Here is a 9,738-nt window from a genome sequence, read left to right as displayed (position 1 = left end):
CAATTAAAAAAAAAAGTGGTGACATTTAAATGAAACAAAAGAGACTTGTTCTTAAAAAAAAAGGGGGGGGAGGCATCAATTAAAGTCACGATTGCAGAAACATCACGGTAGCCAGGGACCTATACACACCACGTTGTCTGTTATGAGCCTGGTTACCACTAGCAGAGAGAGGCAGGAGACAAAATGTGAGAGTAGGACTCAAGTTTAGCGGCCCTTTCGCCTTCTGTGAAGCATGACTCCTTTGGGCTGCCGTCGTTGCCTTGGGATACCAGAAGACGCCAAGTCCTGAGCGTCCCGTATCTATGGAAACGACAACATGGCGGCTGTGTGTGAGTTCTGAGCGTTGGTCCCAGGGATCCGGGAAGCAGCGTGAATAGTCCCAGAAGGTATTTGTCCCGGGAAACCGCCTCCTCCGGGAATAAACTTAAGGGTCCCCTAAGTGTCCTCAGAGAGTCCCCCTGGGACCGAGCCTTGGGTGAAATCAGACTGGAGACCCCCCGAAGAAAGGAGGAATTATTCCAAAAAATATTTTGTCCCTTCATTTCACTGATTTCTTTCTCCTTCCACTCTACACAAATATCTGACACTTTCCCCACTGATCATGTCAAAAATTTTGAGTTTGGAAATTAGGCAAATAAAGGAAACTGACGGCGTGTGTGTGTGTGTGTGTGTGTGTGTGTGTGTGTGTGTGTGTGTACAGATTGTCCTAGAGATCAGAGCGTTGAATTTTAAAAATCATCTCCTTTGCTCAATATCCTTGCAAAGATCGCAAAAGATGTAATTTTTGGAGAGTCTTGCTCTGACTTATGATTGTCAATTTGGGGTTTGTTAATATAGGGCTGTCTAGGGCTCTTTCACACACTCCCCCTCCCCCCGTTTCTTTTTAGTTTAATATCAACTTCATGAATTAGGGTAACCTCCATTTATGATGGAGGCTCCAGGTTTGAAGAAGCAGGATTAAGAGAAACATCTTTTTGGGGCCGGAGCAATAGCACAGTGGGTAGGGCGTTTGCCTTGTACCCGGCCGACCCGGGTTCGATCCCCGGCATCCCATATGGTGCCCCAAGCACTTCCAGGAGTAATTCCTGAGTGTAAAGCCAGGAGTAACCCCTGAGCATCGCTGGATTGTGACCCAAAAAGCGGGAAAAAAAAGAGAAACATCTTTTATTTTTTTGAGAGGCGTGGGTTATTTTGTTTGGGGGCCACACCAGGTGGAGTTCAGGAACTCCTCCCAGCACGGGGTCACTATGGATGGTGCTCAGGGACCAAACCTGCCGGGAATCAAAGCCAGGGCTGTACATGTGCAAGAGCTCTGCCACTGAGCCACATCCCTGGTCTGAAGACAAACAGCCTTTTTTGATGTGCTTTGTTTTGGGGCAACACCTGGTAATGATCAGAGCCCTTTCCCGGAGCAGTGCAGGGCGCGGCTTCTGGCAGTACCCTGGACCCTGCAGCTCTGCAAATTGAACCCCGGTTTCTGCATGCAAGACAAGCACTTGAGCCCTCTGGGCTCTCTCCCTGACCCAAGAGAAATACCTCTGGGGTGGGGGGTTGAGTTTCACTTGGCGATGTTTACTCCAGGCTCTGTGCTCAGGGATCACTCCTAGTGGTACTTGGGGGACCTTATGTGGTATGAGGGGGCTAACTGGAATCAGTGCATGCAGGACATGGGTCTTAACCCCTAGTTACTCCTGGTTCTGCACTCAGGAATTATTCCTGGCAGGGTTCAGGGGTCGTATGGGATGCGGGGGATCAAACTTCTGTTGGCTGCATGCAAGGTTTGTGCCCTACCTGCTGTCCTATGGCTTTGGCCCTTTACTGTTTCCTTACTATGTTTCTTTACAGCCCACCTGTGTGAGAGAGATTTTTTTTAATTGTAGAAGTGGTGACAATTCTGCGATAGTAGAGCAGGTAGGAAGCTTGCCTTGTAGGCAGCCGACCCAAGTTCGATCCCTGGCACCACATATGAGCCTCCTTGCCCCACCAGGAGTGATTCCTAAGTGCAGAGCCAGGAGTGACCCCCTGAGCATGACTGGGTGTGGCCCCAAAACAAAAAACAATGAAACAAAAAATAGAAGTGGTGACAACCACACATATAGATAAAATAAAATTAAGCTCCTGAAATGTCGCAAAATCAGTGATGAGTTGATGATAAAAAATTGTCAGGGGTCAGAGAGATAGTCCAATAGGTAAACAGCTTGTCTTCACACCGCCAAGCTTGATTCGAGGCCCCACAAATGGTTCCCTGAACCTCACCAGGAGTGATCCCTGAGTGCAGAGCCAGGAGTAAGCCCTGAGCACAGTGAACTGTGGCCCCCAAACAAAAGGAAATCAATTATGATTATTTTTCAAAAACTATCTCTTTTACAGACATATAAAATGTAAATGTAAATTAATACAAATAATTTTATGCTGAGGCATTTTAAAATTTACCTGAAACAGCCAAATCCTACAAATATACAATTCAGAAAGAGTGAGGAAGATGTTTTAAAAAGGTAAAGACACACACAAAAAATAAATAAATGGGGCTGGAGCAATAGCACACCACTGTAGGGCGTTTGCCTTGCACGCAGCCGACCCAGGTTTGATTCCCAGCATCCCATATGGTCCCCTGAGCACCACCAGGAGTAATTCCTGAGTGCACGAGCCAGGAGTAACCCCTGTGCATCACTGGGTGTGACCCAAAAAGCGCGAAAAAAAAAAAAGATTCTTCAAAGGAGGGGCTGGAGCGGTAGCACAGCGGGTAGGGCGTTTGCCTTGCACGTGGCCAACCCGGGTTCGATTCCCAGAATCCCATATGGTCCCCCAAGCACCGCTAGGAGTGATTCCTGAGTGCAAAGCCAGGAGTAACCCCTGAGCATCACTGGGTGTGAGAAAAAAAATATTCTTCAAAGGGGCCACAGCGACAGTACAGTACAGTGGAAAAGGTGCTTGCCTTACACTCAGCCAATCTGGGTTTGAGCCCCACCACCCTGAGCACTGCCAGTTGTGTCCAATAAAACCAAAACTCTCCTGCCCCACTGATGATCCAGATGATGTTTTTCTTGAACTCAGACTATAGATCTCTGAGTTCCATTAATTTATTCTCGAACTTTACACACACACACACACACACACACACACACACTCACTCCATCCCCTGTTCTGTTGTTTTCTAGAGATTTCCTACATCTCATCTTGGAGCTCACCAACTTTTTCTCCAATTGCTGTTTTCCTTTTGCTGTGGCCATCTATTGAGTTTTTATTCTTCGTTCCTGTCACTTTTTTTGATACTCTAAAATATGTTTTCTTTCTTTAAAATTGAATCACCATGAAATACCACATGACAAAGATCAAGTTTCAGTGTATTGTTCCAACACTGATGGCTTCATCAGTGCCCACTCTCCTCCACCAATGTCCCCACTTTCCTTCCCACCCCCTTAGCCTGCCTCTGGGTGCCTTTCACTTCTGACTGTGGTTTTCCCATATCTGCTCCCATACTTCCCTGTGCTTTGCTGACTGTCTGTACCGTTGTTTCTTTGAGCTTAGGGTGTCTCTGTAGTTGTTCTGAGAGGTACAGTGCAGGGTGCTACTGGCAGAGCCTTCCGTGCTATTATCCTCCCTCATTAAGCTTGGTGGGTATCGAAGGGACCCCCCCTCCCATGTGTCTGCGGCACTGGGGGGTGAATGGTTGTGCTGTGTCCCTGTGGGAGCCCTGAGTCTGAACATTGCCCTTTTTCTTCCCTACTGGTCCTCCTCCAGGGAATAAAAGGTGCCCAGTGGGAGGTGCAGTAAGTAGGACCATCCAGTGGGTCTGATCCTGGCACCACATAATCAGAGATATGCACCTGTGCGAAAACATGGTGGTCTTCAATCAGATCACCACAGATGGGGGTGTGTACCGAGTGAAACCTGCTAAAGGAAGAGGGGGTTTGAGGCCAGGGATCCAGAGTCAGTTTTGGAGCCTCATGTGTCCTTAAGAGCATTTGGGGAAAGGCATTTTCCTAGGAAAAAGAGCATGGGTGCAAAGCTGTGACATTGTGCATGTATTTGCCTGTAACATTTGCATGTGTTTGCATATAACTTCCAGCTGCCATCTATTTCCGGGTCTCCTATAGAGGTTGCGTCATTAATCCTGGAATGAATCCATTCTTTCAGCAAATGCTTCTTTTGTTTTTAAACTGTCTTTGGAGAGGGGGGATCTCGGCCACACCTGGTGGTGCTCAGGGGCTACTCCTGGCTGCGAGCTTAGCAATGACTCCAGGTGGTGCTCTGGGGACCACATTTGGTGCCAGGGACCAAACCTGGGTTGATCTCCTGCCAGGCAAGCACCTTACTTCCTGTCCTCTCTCTGGCTGCAGTAAATGCTGCTTCCTTGAAATCGGGGATTGAGAAACCCAGAGTTCTCCAGTCTGATTGGTCCCTTTGCCCCTTGCTCCTTTCTCACTGGAGGCACGAGACATGCAGAGGCAAGGGCAGAGGATAAAAGCCGGAGCCAGCTGTCTCTCATGCTCTGGGCATGCTCAGTGAGGACCTGTTGAAAACCACTCTGGTTGGTGGCCATGGAGGGGGCTGCGGGTCCTGCTCTCCAGGGATCTCTTGGTGCTCTCCTGAATGACGCTGCTCCCAGCAGAGCCCCAGGGTCTTGTGTCCAGGCTCACTGGCTGCTTCTGGTGCCTGTTGCCAGCGCCGGCTGCCAGGGACTCACTCCCGTTGTGACTCTGGTGGCAGCGGAGAATCTTCTCCACGACCCTCTCTCGCCTCCTGTCTCTGAGCTTTCCCAGCTACGATGAGCCAGAGCCCATGACTTGGCCAGAGTGCTCCCCGGGGGCCTGGGCTCTAGGTGTCCTCCCTCCCTTGGGAGGCGGAGGACCGCTGGCACAGTGCCATGAGCCCTGGAGTCTGCCCCGGTGCCAGCACGAGGGCCAGACCCACCTGGCCTGGCAACAGGGCGGCCACAGCAAAGCCCAGGCCAGTATCTCCCAAAGTGGGCGGGGCCTGGGGCGGGGGCGGGGCGGGGCGGTGGGGGAGGGGCACAGAGAAGCAGGAGTCCGGGAGGACTTGCCTCTCTCCTGTAACCTCAGATAGAACTTGCGTCCACTGAGCACCCGGCTAGCTAGGGTTGGGGAGCTGTTCCGGTGAGGGAGGGGGCAGAGGGAGGGGCTTCAGGGAGGAGGGACTCAGAGACGGGGGCCTGCAGCTCTCTGGGATAGGATATCCCCCTGCAACGCCCCCTTCCCGGCTCTCACTGGAAGAGTGCAGGTCCCCTTGGATGCCATCGTGCCTGCATGTGCCTCTCTGGGGGCCAGAAGTCCTCCCACTCCTCCAGCCGGGCCCTCCCGGACCTTTCTTTTTGTTTTGATTTTTGCTTTTTGGGTCACACCCGGCGATGCACAGGGGTTACTCTTGGCTTATATACTCAGGAATTACTCCTGCCAGTGCTCAGGGGACCATATGGGATGCTGGGAATCGAACCCGGGTCAGCCGCGTGCAAGGCAAACGCCCTACCTGATGTACTATTACTCCAGTCCCCCCTTCCGGGCCTTTCTGAAGATGATGATTCTCTCCTTATTCTGCCCTCCTCAGCGCTACTGGGAACAGCCAGGATCTTTCTCCTCCCCCCTTTTTTTTTTTCCTTGCTCGTTTTGGGTCATACCCGGCGGTGCTCAGGGGTTACTCCTGGCTTTGCTCTCAGGAATTACTCCTGAAGGTGCACAGAGAGATGCGGGCGGGGGACCTTATGGGATGCTGAGGAGCAAACCCAGGTCGGCCGTGTGCAAGGCAAGGGACCCACCTGCTGTACTATCGCTCTGGCCCCCTTCTTTTCCCCGCCTCTCTCCTACTCTTTTCCTTTCTCTTCCTTTCCTTTCTTTTCTTTCCATTTTGGTGTGTGTGGGGGTGGGGGATAGGCCGCCTACATGCCGCTCAGGAATTCTGGGGGTCCCACCATTACAGTAAAAGTGGATTTATTCTTGAGCTCATGGGTCCTTGAGAATTACGGGAAAGATTTTCCTGCAAAATTCAGACACTTAAGAGGTTAGAGTTTGAGGCCGCCACAGGGATGGTACAACGGGCAAGGCCCTTGCCTTGCATGCGGCTGACCCGGGTTCCATCCAAGGCACCTCATAGGGTCCCTCGAGCACTGCCAGGAGTGATCCTTGAGCACAACGCGAGGAGGAAGCTCTGAACACTGTCTGGGCTGGGCCCCCAAACCCAAACCAAAGAGAGGTTTGAGGTGGGTGTTTTTGGTTTTGTTTTTGTTTATTTGTTTGTTTGTTTCTTCTGCTTTTTGGGTCACACCGGCAATGCATAGGGGCAATTCCTGGCTCTGCACTCAGGAATTACTCCTGGCGGTGCTCGGGGGACCTTATGGGATGCTGGGAATCGAACCCAGGTTGGCCGAGTGCAAGGCAAACGCCCGACCCGCTGTGCTATCGCTCCAGCCCCCAAGGTTTGGGTTTATTGTCCACTTCAAGGAGATGGGTTGCATCTCCTGCCCCTCCCCCAGTGCCCAGGCTTCTCTTTTGACCCTTGCAGGACATCACTCATCCTGTCCCCCATGGCCGGTGCAGTGTACAACACTCTAAGTCCTATCCCTCGTCCTCTGCTTGCGTCCAGTGTAGGATGGCCGGGTTCTGTCCCTGCCCCGTTCCCTGTCCAGCATACAAGTTTCTAGTCTGAGGTCTGCAGCTGGAACCCTGTCACCTGCGTCCCTTGGCTGGGTCTGCTGCTCCGTGACCTGTGACCTGTCCCTTTGGCTCTCCTGAGTCTCTACCATGGCCACGTGTGTGCAGGTGACAGCCCAGCTGTCCTGCCATCTGCTTAGGCATAGGGAGGGGACTAAGAGACAGACGAGACAGACAGAGAAAGATAGAAGAGAAAGGAGAAACAGAGACAGAGGAGAGAGAGACAAAGAGAGGAAAGAGAGAGAGGAGAGAAAGACAGGAGAGAAAGAGGAGAGAGGAGAAAGACAGACAGGAAAGAGAGATAGCGACAGAAAGGAGAAAGAGAGAGACAGAGGAAAGAGAGAGGAAAAAGAAAGAGATAGAGAGGGGAGAGAGACAGAGAGAGGAGAGAGAGGCCACTGTCAGAGTAAAGGGGCTTCATTTTATCTGCTGCTACCTCCTCCCTTCCCCCCACACCCCGCACCATCCCAATATCTCTTTGGCTGGAGACCTTTCTGGTGGGCAAGATTTAAAGTCACTGTCACTGTCACTGTCACTGTCATCCCGTTGTTTGTCAATTTACTCGAGTAGGCACCAGTAATGTCTCTATTCCTCCCAGCCCTGAGATTTTAGCAGCCTCTCCTTACTCGTCTTTCCCAACCATTGGAGGCTCTTTCAGGGTCAGGGGAATGAGACCTATCATTACTGCTTTTGGCGTATCGAATACGCCACAGGTAGCTTGCCAGGCACTGTTCATGAGGGCAGGATATTCTCAGTAGCTTGCTGGGCTCTCCAAGAGGTATGTATAGAATATATATATATATATAAACATACATATATATCTCTCTCTATGAATTGTTGCCTACATAATCATAATTACCATAATTGCATAATTACCATAATTGTTGCCATAACTCTCTATGAATTGTTGCCTACATAATTACCACACCATATTTGATGGAGTTCAGAACTCCATCAAATATGGTGTGGTAATTATGGAAAATGGGTAGGAAGTGTCTTTATAGTGGCCTGTAGTGTGGCGGTCAGCTGCCAGGGCTGGGTCCATTGGGGCGGGGAGGGTTCTCACCTGCCCCCCTCTGGGGTGCCCCGGGTGAAAGCAGCCTGGCACAGAGTCCAAGATTTGAAGTGACCAGTTAAAACCAGTTCAGCTGCCTCCCGCCTGATCATCACTGGTGCTTCTTCTCGCCCCCCAGGCCATCAGTTCAGCACAGGGGCCTGAGGAGGTGACCTGGGCCATCCTGGCATTCCTGGGGGCCTCCCAGGTCACACCTGGTGATGCTCCGAGCCTTCAGGATTGTGCCCAGCAGTGCTCAGGGACCGTGTAGAGCCGGGAACCAAACCCAGATCGGCCACCTGCCATGCCCAAGCGCTAACCACTGTACTCTCTCCTAGCCCCCCTCTCTGCTTCTGACGTGTCTCTGTCCAAACAGGCGTCTGGACCCCCAAGAACCCTGCCCCCTCCTCCACCTTTCCACGGGGCGCCCCTGACAAGCCCCTCCCTGACTGGGAGTTCAGTTCTTTGTTCCGGACACCCAGCATAGCTCCTGTTTTCCAGGGCCACCCTGAGTGGGCACCCACGGGCGCCGTCACCCCTGCTCAGGCACGCCACAGTCCCTCCACGGACCGATTACAGGAGAAAAGACACGGCTGGCAGCAGCCGACATTGTCAATATTGAAACTTGAGAGCACGGCCCCAGGAGAGAAGGGATTTGTTCAACCTGACCCCTATTATCATCCTGGCTCTGGGCTTTGGGTCTGGCACCTAGGCACCTAACAGGAAGTCCACAAATATTTGCTGGACAGGTGCCTCGAGCCTCACGTGATGCACAATATGAAGGCAAGACTTGGCCCAAAGTAGCAGGGCCGGGGCCAGAGAGATAGTACAGGAGTAAGGCTTGTGTTGCCTTGCACACTGCTGACCCTGGTTCAACTCCTCAGCACTGCCTATGGCCCCTTGAGCCCCACCAGGAGTGATCTCTGAGTATGAAGCCAGGAGTAAGCTCTGAGTACCACTGGGGGTGGCCCAACTACCAAAGAAAAGCAGTACTCAAGAGATAATTCTTCCTAGAGGTGACTGCCTCCTCTACCTCCCTCACCGCGTACTGATTAGTTGGAGTAAGGGATTGTAGCACTGGTGTTCCATTGTTCATCGATTTGCTAAAGCGGGCACCAGTAATGTCTCCACTGTGAAACTTATTACTGTTTTTGGCATATTGAATACGCCACGGGTAGCTTGCCAGGCTCAACCGTATGGGCAGGATACTCTCAGTAGCTTGCCGGGCTCTCCAAGAGGGGCGGGGGAATCAAACCTGGGTCGGCCGAGTGCCAGATAAACGCCCTACCTGCTCCAGCCCTACCCGCTCCAGTCCCGAGTAAGGGATTAGCACTTGAAAAGATAACCCACCAGGGGCTGGCGTGATAGCACAGCAGGTAGGGCCTTTGCCTGGCACATGGCCCACCCGGGTTCGATTCCCAGCATCCCATATGGTCCCCTGAGCACTGTCAGAAGTAATTCCTGAGTGCATGAGCCAGGAGTACTGAGTGTGACCCCCAAAAGAATATATCCCATGGGAAGTCAAAGCGTTGGCACAGGGGCTGGAGTGATAGCACAGCGGGTAGGGCGTTTGCTTTGCATGCGGCTGGCCTGGGTTTGAATCTCAGCATCCCATATGGTCCCCTGAGCACCGCCAGGAGTTAATTCCTGAGTGCATGAGCCAGGAGTAACCCCTGTGCATCGCCGGGTGTGACCCAAAAATAAAAAAATAAAAAAAGCGTTGGCACATGCCATCTCTGGCCACCATCAGAAGCAGGACTGAGAGGTGCTGATGTCAGAGCATGGGGCAGGGTGGGGGGTTGGTGCAGGCAAAGCTGCTTCCTCCCCCATCCCACCATTAACGATCTAGAGGTGGGAGGGGGCAAGAGAGAAAGGAGGTGGCAGCTGCATCTGCGCCCTCTGAGAGAGTGGGTCGTGGCAAGCAGGGGATATTGGAGACAGAGGTGAGCTCTGACCCCTGTCCTGTCTTTCCAGACCACCCCCCACCAGGGCCCAGGGGGTGTGATTTGATATTTTCTG

General features: G+C 52.1%; 1 protein-coding gene across 1 annotated transcript in view; it reads left to right on the top strand.

The window, feature by feature from the left end:
• The first annotated feature begins 320 nt into the window (after positions 1-320).
• The window catches only part of CFAP65 (cilia and flagella associated protein 65), a 43,524-nt gene continuing 34,106 nt past the window's right edge, over positions 321-9,738 (top strand). Inside the window, exon 1 of the mRNA XM_004617175.2 lies at positions 321-386. The gene's annotated coding sequence lies outside the window, so the exon portion shown is untranslated. The remainder of the gene's footprint in view (positions 387-9,738) is intronic.

Source organism: Sorex araneus, chromosome X, assembly GCF_027595985.1.
Source record: "Sorex araneus isolate mSorAra2 chromosome X, mSorAra2.pri, whole genome shotgun sequence".
Lineage (NCBI taxonomy): Eukaryota > Metazoa > Chordata > Mammalia > Eulipotyphla > Soricidae > Sorex > Sorex araneus.
This window is presented reverse-complemented; position numbering and strand designations above follow the sequence as displayed.